The following is a 15,218-nucleotide window of genomic DNA, read 5'->3' on the forward strand; positions in this document are numbered from 1 at the left end:
ACTATTCCTAAAGTGTCCTGTCCACGCACCCCTTAACAAAATAGTACCATTGACAAAAAGATCAGCTGATCAAATTATTCTTAGAATGAAGCAATGGTATGTGCAGGTTACCTCTTTAATGGATTTCTAAAATTCGTGTGGGACAGCAAATCTGCATGTGAAGTTCTTTCTAAAAAAGAAACCTTAGACCTCTTTCTTTATATTTTTTTATCGCTTTTGTTACCAATTTACAACATTGGAGGGTTATCCATCTTGGTTATAAATGTTTCCCACTCCTTACAAGTAAATTTTTTATTTCCCCTCATATAACTTTCTTAAACAGCTCCTTTAGTCTGCCAATTTTTTGCAATAACCTATGAGAAATTATTTCTTGGAACATTTCCCAATGGTCAACTAACACTATTTTCAGCTCATTATAAACTTCATACATACATCTTGCATGAGTTGATCAAAATCAAAATGTCTTCAAATTTACCTTTGCAGATATACATGATCCATCTTTAGGATTACATTCTATCTACCGATAGTCTTTGCCACACGGTCCTTGCCATCGTGACCAACTTTGATCCATGTAACCCCACTGAGATGTACCTACCAGTATTACAACAATACACCACTCGCTTGAACCCTCATAAATCCTGAAAATAAAACGCCAAAAGCTGTCTACTGAGAGGATCGTGCGACTCATTTGCATTCTAATCCTTCTCTCCCATGCTGACAACGCATGCGGTTGACAATCATGTCGGCCGAGCAGCCTCTCCATTTGTGTTTCCCTACCACCACAAGTACCCTATAAGAATTTTCCTATGTTCTCGGCTACCCCCAACCCCCCTGCATAAATTAGTATAATGACAATCAAAATATATCCCTTAATACATAACAACACATTATAATGAGTTGCCAAAATTCCAGCCTCGAGTATACTGGATGCAAACGAGTCTACAGAATCAAATATATTGCCATTCATGACTTTAAAAAGTACAAAGCCCACCTTGTTTCTTGACTTTATTGAAAAAGTTAGTCTCGTGATTAAGCAATAAACCATTTTCCTTTTTATCCATTGCTCATAGCTGCATTTTGCACACCCATTCTATACACCTAATGCACTTTTTTATGGGGATACCGATGAATTTATATGCCATGAACAACAACTGCAGCTTAGAATGCCCACCTTTTCAACTCATGTGCGCAAGCTGCAAAAATTTATTTTATAGTTTCAAGAAGTCCTCACAAGACTGGTTCACGAAACTATGTCCATTGCTTAATGGCATTATATTTTGGGGTCCAAGAGACACCTCTCTTTTCTTAACATATGCATCTGCCTATACTATCTTTATTGTTATCTAGGTAGATGATATTTTTCTACTCTCCCCAATAACTTTGTGAAATCATTCATTTAGTGTGCATTTGCTATTAAGTATGCTGGCAATGTCATTGGTTCCTTTTCACAGAATTCTGTAAACACCACACTGGCCATACGCTCTCTTAATTGAAGTCCACATCACAGATTCGATGCCAGTCAAATATGGCATTTAGTACACTTCTGTGTACTCCTTCTCGCTTATCCAAGCCTTGTATTACTCGGTCATTCTCCGTATCATTGACTGGTTGGCGCTCTTCAATACTCGGTCATCACTAAGGCCTGTTTGGAGGTGCATTCACCCGCCTATCACAAAATAATTTGAAATCATCAGCTTCACTAGTTAAAGAGCACCATTTTTCGTGTTATATTTCTATATAACAGCTACGAGCTCTCAATTAATCTATTTAGTGACCCAGACTAGGTGTGCAATCACACTGACCATCGCTCCAGTTGAGCATTTCTAGTCTATCTTGGACACAAATTGATTTCTTGTAGCTCAAATAAATAACCTGGTGTGGCTAGATTGACGCGAAGACTGAATAATGAGCCTTGCCTAAGGCCACGGTGGAAGTTCAATGGCTTCTAACTCTTTTTGGGTAGCTCTAGATAATCACACCTAATGTGTTTGTCATATGCGATGATAATACTGGTGCCACCAATGTCGGCAATAATTTTGTTATTTTTTTTGTTTCCTTGTAGAGCCAAGGACATCGAGCTCCATTTCCACTTTGCCGAAAAGGAAGTTAAGGCCAAGACTGGGCAAATTCACCTCATTTCCAGCTAGTTTCAGCATTGTGATGATCTTGCCGAGCCTCTCCCTCCACTCATTTTTGTTTTTTCAGAGTCAATCACAACATTTTCTCTTCTCAATTTCGCTCGCAAGGGGTATTCATAATGTTCAATTGGGATACCAAAGTTAGCAACAAAGGACTCATGTTAGCTACAACAAAACCGATGATAGCTTAAATAAGTGATTGACACTCAAACATTCAATCGTCCTCTATACATGATCATAGGTATAACAGTCAGCATATGTCCAACACAATGAATGGTTAAGATCTAACCCAATCTACTTTACAAGCTGTCAACTATCGTAATGGCTGAAACCTGCTTTCAGCGATTTAGTGTACTCATATGTGTACTTCTATTTTTATGAATATTCTTTATCGCACATTTTGGTGTGTTCTCCATTATTGTTAATTCATCAATTCTTCTCGTTTATTCACCTTATCAGTATTGCTGAAGAGTATTCTCTAGAGAAGTTCTAACACCCAGTACATAGTTTCCGTCATGTGAATCCTTCAATACGTCGAATACATAGTCTGTGTAGCTTATGTGCTGTTAACCCATATATACATGTGCTGATTTTGTTGGGAATTAAACCATGTGACATGTGCATAGAGGCCTACTCGATCAGGCCGGGCAAGCAAATTTCTCAACACTTGTTCTGTTGTGAAGAGTAATTCAATCTCCAGTTGTTGTTTACCGTTGCCATTATTTTTTTTATTCCTTGACGAGACATAAATCAGGCATGTAAATCAACATTCATTAGGAGCTTAAGAAGTCATAAAATGAAAGAATTATGCATTTTTATGTTAAATTCCACCTTTATGCAATTTTTAAGTCGTTATGTAAAATGTCACGATTTTAATAGGTTTTTGCATTTATAAGCATAGTATGAAATTTCATGGTTAAGTAAAAAGAAAATAAAAGAATAAAAAAATTAGAGAAGAAAAATAATATTAATAATATAAATATAATAAATAAAAAGGGGTCCCTAAATGCCAAGGCGCAGCAAAGCCGGGCACACAGCACGCGCCACTCGCAGCCGCAAGCGTCACGCGCAGCACAAGCCCAGCCCAACGCGCGCGTAAAAGGTAGTCATGCAGCCGCACAATTGGCGCCCGAGATAAGTATGTGTTTTACAATTCAATGGAGGAAGAATAGTGGACATTATATACAGTTTATAATGTTTAAAACATGCAATTTGGGATTGCAAAATCCCCTATCGTAGGTGTGAGCGAGTCAGGCCAGAGATTCCAAGGGATAGATCACAGCCCAATGGGCCACGATCTAAAGAAAATAAAGTAAAACTTCGAAACGGGCCTCCTTAAATCAAACAATAAAATCTTGACCGTCAATCTTCTCTTACAAGATCGAACGGTCAAGATCGTCTTTCTATTTTTTTATTTTTTATTTGTTTTATTTTCAGGTCCACAACTCAGCGTGGGGCGCCATCGTGGTTGAATTGGAGGAGAACACGGGCAGCTAAAGCTGACGTGGATCAGCTGACATTGTACCTTTCCATATTTTGTCCACTTTTTATCATTTTATTTTGTTAGTATACATACATTTTACAAAAGTTAATAGTTAAGACCAAACTAATTACAAATGATACCTGAAATATTTATTATTTTAATCCCCTCGTTATCGATCAAAATAACGAGTAGAGGATAAATTTTTTTAAAAAGTTACAATGGAGAAATTAAATGATAAGCTTTTCAAGTGTAAATATGCAAAAAATAAATAGATATATTCCTTGATTTACTTGGTGTTTATTTTCCTAAAAAACTCAACACATAAATTTGTTATATTTCTATTCTTTTAAACATCACAATGTTTTGTGTAGATTCATTATGGTAATTTCATTAGTGTGTAGCAGTTCTTAATCATTGGGTATAAAGAGTCTTAACTTGGGTGCTTCAATAAGTTTCCAAACAGGTATCAGTTATGAAGATCAGCTCATCCACAATGGGTGTAACAGGAGACAGCTAAAGTAATATGATAGAATGAAGTCTCTCGGGGAGGCGATTAAATTTCGAAGAAAAACTCGATGTTGATTTCAACCCACATCATCACTAGATTGAATGACCAATACTAATTAAATAGTTGGCTTTTCCTAGTGTCTTCCTAGGAGCAACAAGAAAAATAGGGGTTTTATAGGCGGTAATCGAGGAGAATGGTTATGTGTGTTACTTTAAACATACTCCACTGTATACTCTGTAGCATGTCGTGCACTTTAGCCCGACATGCGAGAGACCTGACCTATCAACTGATATAAATGTGTCTGATATTTATTCACCTATACAATGGCCTCAAGGATTAGTTTGGAAGACCAATTAGTATTATAAATGGCATGGAGTTGTTAAGTAGACCAATTAATGAGCTTAGAGGGTAACACGCAGTTGGTGTTTTCAATGTGGAAGGACATAAATATAGTTTGGGGGTTTTAATAAGCAAATGAATAGGACAAGGCCTTCAACGAAATTAATCCGAGATTAAATTATTTAGGGGCCTTCCCCTCATTGTTGTCTATTCCCTTAATAGCTCCTCTCAATTTTAGATATAATGAAGAGGACGTAACAACGCCAAGAGAGGATGAACAGCGCTGGTGAAAGAGGAGGAAATTCAACGTGCTACAGGTAGCATAGGTACTTCTAACGGCTAAAAAAATCAGAAGCTTCACACAAAAATATTTAAGGATCAAATAAATGTTGGAGGTGATCCTTTCCAAGGTGTTTTGCTTCATATTTTGTCAACACTGCTGGGACTACGTTTGTGTCTTCTGGTGGAAACTTCTATATGCTTTTCTTAAAAATTGATGCCGTTGAACTCAGCCCTCTTGCCACAAGATCTATTCAAGTTTATGAATTCATATACACTAGAACTCCACATGTTTTTGTTAGACTACATTGCACCAAATTATGTCTGGTTAAAATTATGGAGCATGCTCCATGTGATTTCTGATTATTAACTTCTTGGCCTTACATCAAAAAACTAAAAAATACATAATTATATGAACTACTGATTTAATACTTTTTGGTCATTTATATAAATATTGCTCAGTACATGCTCTGATGAGAACCCTGGCCTAAATATAACGAGTCATGTTGAGTGATATGGCGCCATTGGAGTTTGTGTCATTACTTGTCGTATTGTATGGTCCTAGGTATACAAGTACAAATGTGTTTTGGACATTAACTGCCTACTAATTGGAAATTCTCAATGTTGATAGCTTCGTGTAATTTTGTGTTGATCACTAAATGCCATTAAGGGCATGTTCTGGATTATTGTTAATTTACATTCCAATAATTCTACTCTCTGAACTTCAAATTACCCTTTAAGATCTCTTTGGATGTTTCCAACAACTATTGACATTCTCATTCTGATGCACGAAGAACTACATATAGGTATATCTTGAGTATATTGTGTAGCGAGAGCGTCACTTAGATTTGATTTCATCCCTTTTATTAGGTAAGTCTTCCATTGGTACATGTAAGCAAGCTGAAGCTGCCTCGTGCTAGAGATAAATTATATTCTGTCAAATATTTATGTCACAAGTTTGCCGTTAAAAACATCATTGAGGATACTCTACATCCGAAACTCCTGTTCATGATCTAATGAGATAGAAAAGTGTGACACGGCTATCTAGTTAATTGACCTAAAGCATCAAGAAAGATTGTTACACGTGTAAATAAGACATCGAATCTCTTATTCCAGGAGGCATACACCTTCAATACTATTTCATATGTTTTTATTACATAGATGTTCCATAATTTCACAACACACGTAGATTCTTTGTGGGGAAAATAGTAAGTTGCATGTGAAGTGGGGAATTCAACTTGTTTGGCACTATGATATTACTCGAGAATAATATAAAAACTTACATAGTTTAACCGACTAAGTAAATAGTACAAATATTTATATTTATTTTAGAATTTTCAAAAGATTGGTTCTTATTTTTGGGATGGTCACAGCTTTATATTATCTTATGTGACTGTTTTTTGAAAACTCTAGTTTTATTTTATCGTATTAATGATGAGGTCAAAACAGTACAAAGATCCAAATGGACACAATGTAAGATTCAAAATACAAATTCCAAGTGTATATTTGAGATAACCATAACATCGTTACACATATACTTTATGATGAATGATATGCAATGAAGATTACATCATTACACCATACATGGGACGTGTGTGCTGTTCATAGGTGCCATGTTAAATTTTGTATTAACATTGGATAGCAGAACAAGACCGTTAACACTGTTAGCACAAAAAAGTAAAACACCCTGACAACAATTGTGCACTTATTCCAAATTTGATGAACACATGTCTGGTTCTTCCCCCTTATTACCTTATCGTTCATAATACTTCTAGATAAGATTGTGAAACATACTACGTGACCCCTAATTCACAATAAGTAACAAAGAAATGTGTTATTCTCTAAGTCACGGGTTTGGGGACTGCAATAGAAAAAGTAGTACAAGTCTATAGATAAACCATATTCCTCTAAAAATTAAGGCCCGTGACAGTGATAGGTTAGTTGTGTATCGAGCATATTCCATGCCGTATTGAGATGTGAACAGAACTTATGAATATTAATAAAGGTTGAAATCCCAATGATATTGATCCTAATGTACATTAATTAATAATGTCGTTCCTCAAACCCATTTAACTAACATGCAAGGCATTTTCATCTACAGTTTTCAAATATTTTGCATAGTTCACCGACTATCTGATCAACAAAAATATTAGCTCATTGGCACATAATTTGGACAAATAATCTATTTCAGCGCCTCGAATAAGAAGTCACTGGTAATAGTATTTCCATGTTAATTCTGTAAATATTCATTCAAATTTCACAAAACTACTTAGCTCTTATTTTTAACCTATTATTTGACTGTCTTATGCCATTATTGTTATATCTGTTGGGGTTTATTTTTCACTCGTGTGTCATCCTTATTTGTATCACATTTTGGATAACTTAAAATAGATGTATATCAACATGTTTTATTTGAAATCTTACACATGTGCATCTGGATATTTGATTCTTCAACGTATTCTGCCACTGAATAGTTATATGCCTAATGGACACTTGAGGGAATCTATCATCTTTTGTATCCCAGTTTTGGACATCCATTTTACACTAGTTTTCTAAGTGAGCTTATTGATTTATCTTAACTTTTCAATTATGTGTCAAACAACACAATTATAAAGGCCACTCTTTATATAGTTGCAAGTATAAACTAGTGTTGTTGATAAGATTTTATAAAATCCTAGTTGTAATCTTATAAAATGTTGTACTTTAATAGAGGTTGCGTACATTGGAAATCTGGAGTCATACTAATTTAGGCAAACACTTAACTATTTATATGACAAAATGTCGCTTTAATGGTTAGTAACTACAAGCCTTGTACTTACCATATATGTATATTGTCCCAATCCCTAAAACAGAATTAATTTTGTATCCGTGAATAATCTCCTACCATGCATAGGTTTCTAAACCACATATATTATGGTTCACAACCCCCTTATTCCATCACATTAGTGAACAGATAAACATGTTTTCATCAGCCTATCAAATCAGTAATTATTTACTCCTAGCTACATAAAGCTCCGTTGTTGACATGGTATCGCCCTTTACATGTTGGTACTGCCAATGGCATTGTCAAGCTCAAAAATTCCTTAATATAACTAGGAAAAGGAGATGCTCAGTGCAACGTCTCATCCCTTTTATAATTATATTTATATTTGGCTACTGTTTTTCTCCTAGGAGTCTTTAGTCAAAACATATGTGCAATAATCTATAGACAACATTACAAAACATCCAGGTAAAAAAGAAAACAGAATAGAAGCTTCTTATAAGGAAAGACATCTGTTGAGTTTGACCATAAAGTAACCCTATACATATGATATAATCTGAATTACAATCTGAATTTAAGGGTTACAATATTAGAGCAATGGCATTTACATCTGCCGAAGCAGAATAATAATATAATTTACTCACTTATTGGCCTATCCATTTGTCCCCTGCGCTGGCCAGGTCTGTATGGCTCTAATTTCCCGTCTTTCAGCATTTTTTTTATCCCCCTCATAGATTTAGTGCGAATTAATGGGACTACATTTAATAGGACCGCTTTATTTTTTCTTTATGACGCGTGGCTGCAAGACGGGGCCTGATCGGACAGTTCTTCGTTTCATTGGTTGGTAATGCAAGTGTGTTCTAATATCCTAGTTTCTTAACGGAGCCAAAGGCAGAAAATTAAATGCAATCTGACACGATTGAAATTAGATGGTCATTTTTTAAATCACACAGCGATAAAGTAGAGGGTTAATGGCATGAACTGTGTCAAACTTTTAAACAAATCTGAGATATATCCTAAACTTTTGTTTTGGCATGGTATATCCCAAACTTTCTAAGTCAAGTCTGACATATCTCGGTGATGACGTGGAATCCATCGTGGCTGACAGGTGGATTTCCACTCAGATTTTGACCTGGCGGAATCCACCTGGCAGCCACGATGGATTCCACGTCATAACTACGACTAACCCTTTTCTCTCTCTATCCTCGATCAAACCTAGTTGTGAGAGAGAGAGGCATTCTAGAGAGAGAGAGCGAGAGAGCGAGAGAGCGAGAGAGCGAGAGAGTGAGAGAGCAATAGAGAGAGAGGCACTCTAGAGAGAGAGAGAGACGTTCTAGGGAGAGAAAGATAAAGACAAAGAGAAAGAGAGAGAAAGAGAGAGACTGAGAGAGAGAGAAAGAGCGGGTGGGAAGGAATTAGAGAGAGGGAGGGAGGGAGGGACAGAGGGAGAGAGAGAAAGTGAGAGAAAGAGAGCGAAAGAGAGAAAAAGAGAGAGAGAGAGAGAGAAAAGAGAGAGAAAAAGAGAGAGGGCGGGGAGAGAGACCGAAATAGAGAGAGACTGAAGGAGAGAGCGAGGGAGGGAAGGGGAGAGAGAGACTAAGACCAATGGAGAGTGCGAGCGAGGGAGGGAGGGAGAGCGAGAGAGAAGTAGAGAGGAGGGGGAGAGAGAGAAGGGTAGATAGGGGAAGGAGAGAGAAAGGCAGAGAGGGGGGGGAGAGAGAGAAAGGCAGAGAGGGCGAAAGAAAGAAAGGGAGAGAGAGAGACCAAGAAAGAGAAAAGAGAGACAGAGGAAGCGAGAGAGAAGAGGAAGACAGAGTGAAAAGAGAGACCCAAAGAACGAGAAGAGGGAGAGAGAGAGAGGCTGATAAGACGAAGAAAAAGAAGAAGAAGAAGAAGAAGAAGAACCTGTAGAATAAGGTGCTTGCGGCGGCGGCAATGGCTGTCAGCGTCGTCGCGGTAGTCGGACCAGACCGGGGTCATACAGTCAGTGCAGTAGAGATTATACTACTTGCAATTCTCCTTGTGAGCCGGCCACGGCACGTAGAACACCAATCTCAAGAACTGCTCGACCCATGGCGGCCTCTCTCTCTCTAGAATCTCTCTCGCTCTCTCTCTCTCTCTCTCTCTCTCTCTCGCTCTCTCGCTCTCTCTCTCTCAACTAGGTTTGATCGAGGATAGTGAGAGAAAAGGGTTAATCCCAGTTATGACGTGGAATCCATCGTGGCTCCCAGGTGGGTTCTGCCAGGTCAAAATATGACCGGAAATCCACGTGGCAGCCACGATGGATTCCACGTCATCACCGGGATATGTCGGAGTCGACTTAGAGAGTTTGGGATATACCGTGCCAAAAAACAAAGTTTAGGATATATCTCAGATTTTTTAAAAAGTTTGTGACATTTCATGCTATTCACCCTAAACTAAATCGCCACAGATACAAATAGGTTGACTTCATTTATTTTTTTGTGTCTAACCGGACTTCTATGCAGCATAAGATGCCCGATAATGATATTGTACGTAGAGAATTAGCAGTCGACTTTAAGATAAGAAAAACGGAATGGGTTAAATTGCTAGAATTAGAACAAAGGGCACGTAAGATTTTAATCCAGTTGAAATCATAAGTGATTAAGAAAAAACTTTCAGAACTGTATACAAATTACATGGTATTGAAAATTACAATCTCATGAAAAAAAAACTACAACATCATCATTTCTTTTCTCCTGGCTGGTATGGTTCTAATTTATCGTCTGAGTACAAGTTTTTTTTAGCGATGTCGTGTATTCGGCCCACCAAATAAATAGATTACACAGTTTTAATGGTGCCAATTTATTCCATGTTCACGACCTGTGGCGGCACGAAGGTTCCTTAGACGCTGCCTATTTTTATTGGTGCGTATGGCCAATTGTCTTAGACGAGCCAGTTTTTTTAAAGTATGTCAAAGGCTTCGATTAAATGCAAAGCGAAAATATTTATGTAATTATTTTTAAAAGCCATTTTACTTCTGGCACTTACTATTTCCCGTAAACATAAATTGTTTGAAACAAAACGCAGCCAATAAGTGTCAACCCGGAAAAGTAATAAAAATCATTGTAAACAAATATTTAGCTCCTTGAACTCACCGGGTACTGACTCGTGGAAGTAGTTTTTATCCAGAAGAACACCAAATAATCATATTGTTTATCATATGCAATGTCTTGCGGAACAAAAGTATTGAATGTGAGGTAGGATTAGTTAAAGAAAAATAAAATTGCTAAACGGTACAGAAGCTGGCGACGTCTAAGCTCCAAACATCCTTTCCACCGCGAGAGTAATCAAAATATCCTAAAAAGGGCACCACGCGCGTTAAATTGGCGATAACGAAAGAGGTGACGCCGGAAATATTATAACAATGATAAGATTGTTGACAACTCATCCCCTTTGGAGTGGACTCGAATATTTGCTTATAACTTTTCCCATTTGCTACCAATTGGGACGCATCAGTTACCATCATACGCACGCCGCCAGAGAATGCGAGCGACGTTTACCTGCTCCGAAGGAAACTCCGTGCAGTTTTTATTCACAACTTGTTAACGCGCGTTATAATTCTCTTCGCCTGCGCGGGCAATATAAAGACAAGGGGCGTTCATGAAAACTGCAGATAAGTGATGGTCGCAAGAGCCCTTCAAAAAGGTTATCCAATGGCCCTCGGAAGGTATGTTGTCGCCGGGGTGGTCTTGCTTAGTCTGCTATTTGTGAGTGCAGCGCCTGAGGAGCCAGAATTTCCACCGCGTCGTTTCCCTCCAGTCAAGCCTCCAGTACCGCGAAGACGCGTTTGGCCTCCACCGCCGTCGCCCCCACCTCCGCCTAACCCGTGCCCCGTTAATCTTGATGCATGTGCTCAGGTGCTGATTGCTGCGGACACCCAGACAGGGGTGCCGCCTGTAGAAGCCTGCTGCGTAAGCCTGGGACAATTGCCCAGCGGAACAGCGCCAGATTGCCTCTGTGGTGTTGCGAAGAGTCAATCAATCTCCAATCTGCTGTTTGCCACCGCGGTTCTTACTATCTGTGGCATTCAGCCGCCGGCAGACTTTGTGTGCGTTTAAGAGTCATCGCGCCGACTTCGCATCGACCGCGGGCGTCATGTTGCCACCCACTACCCTTCGATCTTGTATCGTGTACAACAGTTTCTAAAAGAATAACTTGAACACCCATGCGAAATCCGAAATAAAGTTAGAATAGGGCTCAAGGTTTTGGCAAAATACAGAACTCAGTGCACGATGCATAACAAAGATAGAGCTCTTAACACGCGTTGAATTCTGCACCACGTGTATTGTGTTTGACATCCCACCTAATTAAAAGATGTTATTCAAAAGATAAAGACATTTTTATCGGGCAATCCTATTCCTTTTCATTACATCGGGCTGTATTTAGCCCCCTATTGGCTCTCTATGCTATTTGAATGATTGGTATTGCCAAGTATGCTTTGTAGCCAATATTTACTGTAACTCTAAAAATAACATGCTACGAGTAATGTTACACCCATTGCATAATTATTTCTTTTAGTCTTAAAAATGGTTGCTCAAAGAAAACTTTGTAACATATTAGTGACTCATCATACAAATTATAATGCAGGTGAAAACGGAATCATTGCATAAACTTCTTACAGTCAACAACTTATCTATTGAGTTTAACTGTTCTGTTCTGTTTAACATGATTTTGATCCATTATAGGATGCCCACTCACAGCAAATGGCACAATACATATTTATCTCGACAGAATACAAAGTCATTCAAAAGAACTTTAACGGCTATAGGGTTTATATTGACTCAGAGTATTAGTTTGTAACAGTAGATCTATACCACTTTGGATACTGTACATCAACGCATGCCTTAAAAAGTGGTAATCTGGATCAAGGTTTAAGTCCTCAAAAAGTGTTTTGAAAAGTCCGAATCAGAAAGTTTCACAATTTGCATGTGTGCAACCGATTAAGAGTATAACCCACTAACTTCTTGTGCCTGTAACTTTTCTCCTGCCATGCCCAGAAGTTTACGACTGTAACTTCTGCACTGTCTGCATTTTTTCGTTGAGCCATTTGTGTTTTGGGGGAAATAATAGATCAAAAAGGTTTCAGTGGACAATTTTATTGCATGTTTATGAGGCGTGGCTGTATGAATATGCCTTAATCAGATGCTGCCTCTTTTCAATGGTCCTACTGCCAGCTGTGTGACAATACGCTGATTTTTTAAACCAATTCAAAGGCGTCAAATTAAATGTAACGTGACATTATTTATGTTAGCAGTTTCCATAGCTATTTCGTTTCTGCCGCCCACAGTTTGCCCCTAAGGGAAATATATATTTAGTTACTACAGCGGGAATAAACTTTTATCCAAGAAGAGTAGCGAGGCCTCGTGTAAAACTAATAAAAGAATCATAAAATATGGGATGCTGATTTAAGGAAGTAAGTTTTATCTTACAATATTTGTTTACGATACATAATAGAGAGATGTTATGTTATTGACCAGTAGGTAACGGGTGTGCAAATGTCCACGCTTTGACGAACCCAAGTCCCTGACAGTCCTAGCTCATATATGGTATGAAGTTTAACATATCTCAGATCGGAAAATACGAAATATGAGACATTAGAATCAAAACTAAAATAATATTGACGAAGGGTAAAAATGATAAGGGTCCTCTAGGGTCCAAACATTATCTCCGGCATGAAAGCTACGCAAAATATCCAACCATTGACACCACGCTCGGTAAATGCCGGATATGAAATGGTGGGCCCAGTAAATATTCTTAAAATAATAGGATATTGACAACTCATCGCCATTGGTATGAATGAGAAACTTAGTCTATAAGTGTTCTCAACTCGTTGGCAACTTAGTCAACAATTGATACCTCGCTCGGTAAATGTCGGATATGAAATGTTTACCCCATGAAATATTCTTAAAATAATAAGAATGTTGACAACTCAACGCCATTATAATGAAATAGAAATTTATTCCATAATTGTTCTCAGCTTGTTGGCAATTTGGAGGCATGACTTATCATCATATGCACAGCTGGAAGTGAATGGGAAGGCAACGTTTCCCTGCTCTAGAGGAAACTCCGTCCAGTTTTCATAAACGACTAGTTAAACGGAATACAACTGATGGAAGGAACGGAAGAAGATAATGAAAGAAGACTCGCTCGCTCACTCAGAAAGAGAGAGTCAACACAGTGGAAAAAGAAAGAAAGAATACTTCTGGTCCTAATTTATCTTTGGTCCACACAGGATTTATACAGCTCCTGTGGCTGCCACTGTGGCAGGCCACTTAAGAATCGATCAGTAGGAATCACGTGCCTGTGATCATCTGAGCCGTCTGTTCCGAAGGAGTGAAAACATGGAAGTAACAAAGGCGGAACAAAAAAATATGAATTCTTCCAACAATCTTCTTCTATATTACTTTCATCATTCTCCCCCGTAATCTTGAAGCGTAGTTACTTTCTGAACTGCCAGTCTTGTACTTAGCTCAATGAACTTTTAATTTCCCGGAGGCTTGGTAAATAAATCGGCCGGCTGATCCTCTCTAGAAACATGCTCTAACTCGATCCATTTTTTTTCGAAACAGGATCTGATGAAATGAAACTTCATGTACGTGTTTCGAACAACTATGAAACACAGGATTTATGCTCAGAGCATTGCAGACTTGTTGCCCGCCTTTAACTTTATCTTAATTTGGGCTGGTTTGTTAACTCTCCAATGAGTAGTGCAAGCCAAATTCCCTGGCAATCAATTGCAGAGACAGCTATATACGCTACTTCCCATGATGATGGAGCCACCGTTCTCTGCTTTTGTGATCCCCAACTGATAACTTTTTGACCAAGAAAGAATGCCATACCTGAATACTTATTCAGTCATCCTGGTCACCTGCGTGATCACTGTCACTGTAATCCTTTCGCATCAGCTCACCTTCCCCTTTCTTATAGCACAGTCCAAGGTCCAGTGTGCCTTTTATAAATCCCAGTATCCTCTTGACTGCGGCTCAGTGATTGAAACTTGGAGGCTCCATGTATCTGCTCATAAAACCCACATAATAAGACAGATCAGGTTGAGTGTGAGTGAGATACTTGAGGCTTCCTATTATGTTTCTGTAGGGAAGTGAACTGACTGGTGTGCCTTTCTCCCTTTTGTTCTTCAATCTGGACTCAATTGGAGTGACCGCTGGATTGCAATCCGGCATTTTGTTGCTCTCTAGTATCTTCAGTGCATATGCGCGTGGCGCAAACTCATTTTTCTAGTCTCCTAGATGAGCTTAATCACAAGATATGAACATGGTGATCTGAGATCACTCGTGTCAAAATTGTTTCTCATCTCCTTCTTGAAAGCTTCAATGTAATGGTGTTTTGGTCCAGTCACAATCATGTCACAAACATATACTCCTACCATTATCTGCTGATCAGAAAATCTCATGTAAACTGCATGTTCTTGAACACTTCGGATAAAACCTTTAGAAATCAGAAATTTATCTAACTCTGTGTACTAAGATCGTGGTGCTTCTGTGAGTCCATATAAAGGTTTCTTATGTTTCAGAACTTGGTATTATGTTCCCTTTCTGGTTGAGACCTTCTGGGTGAGACTTTCTGGTTGATTTACATAGACTTCATCCATGAGATCGTCATTCAGAAATGCTGATTTTACATCAAAATGATGCATCTTCCATCCTCCATGAGCTACTATGCTTGTTAGGA

This window comes from Wolffia australiana, chromosome 9, assembly GCF_029677425.1.
Source record: "Wolffia australiana isolate 7733 chromosome 9, ASM2967742v1".
Lineage (NCBI taxonomy): Eukaryota > Viridiplantae > Streptophyta > Magnoliopsida > Alismatales > Araceae > Wolffia > Wolffia australiana.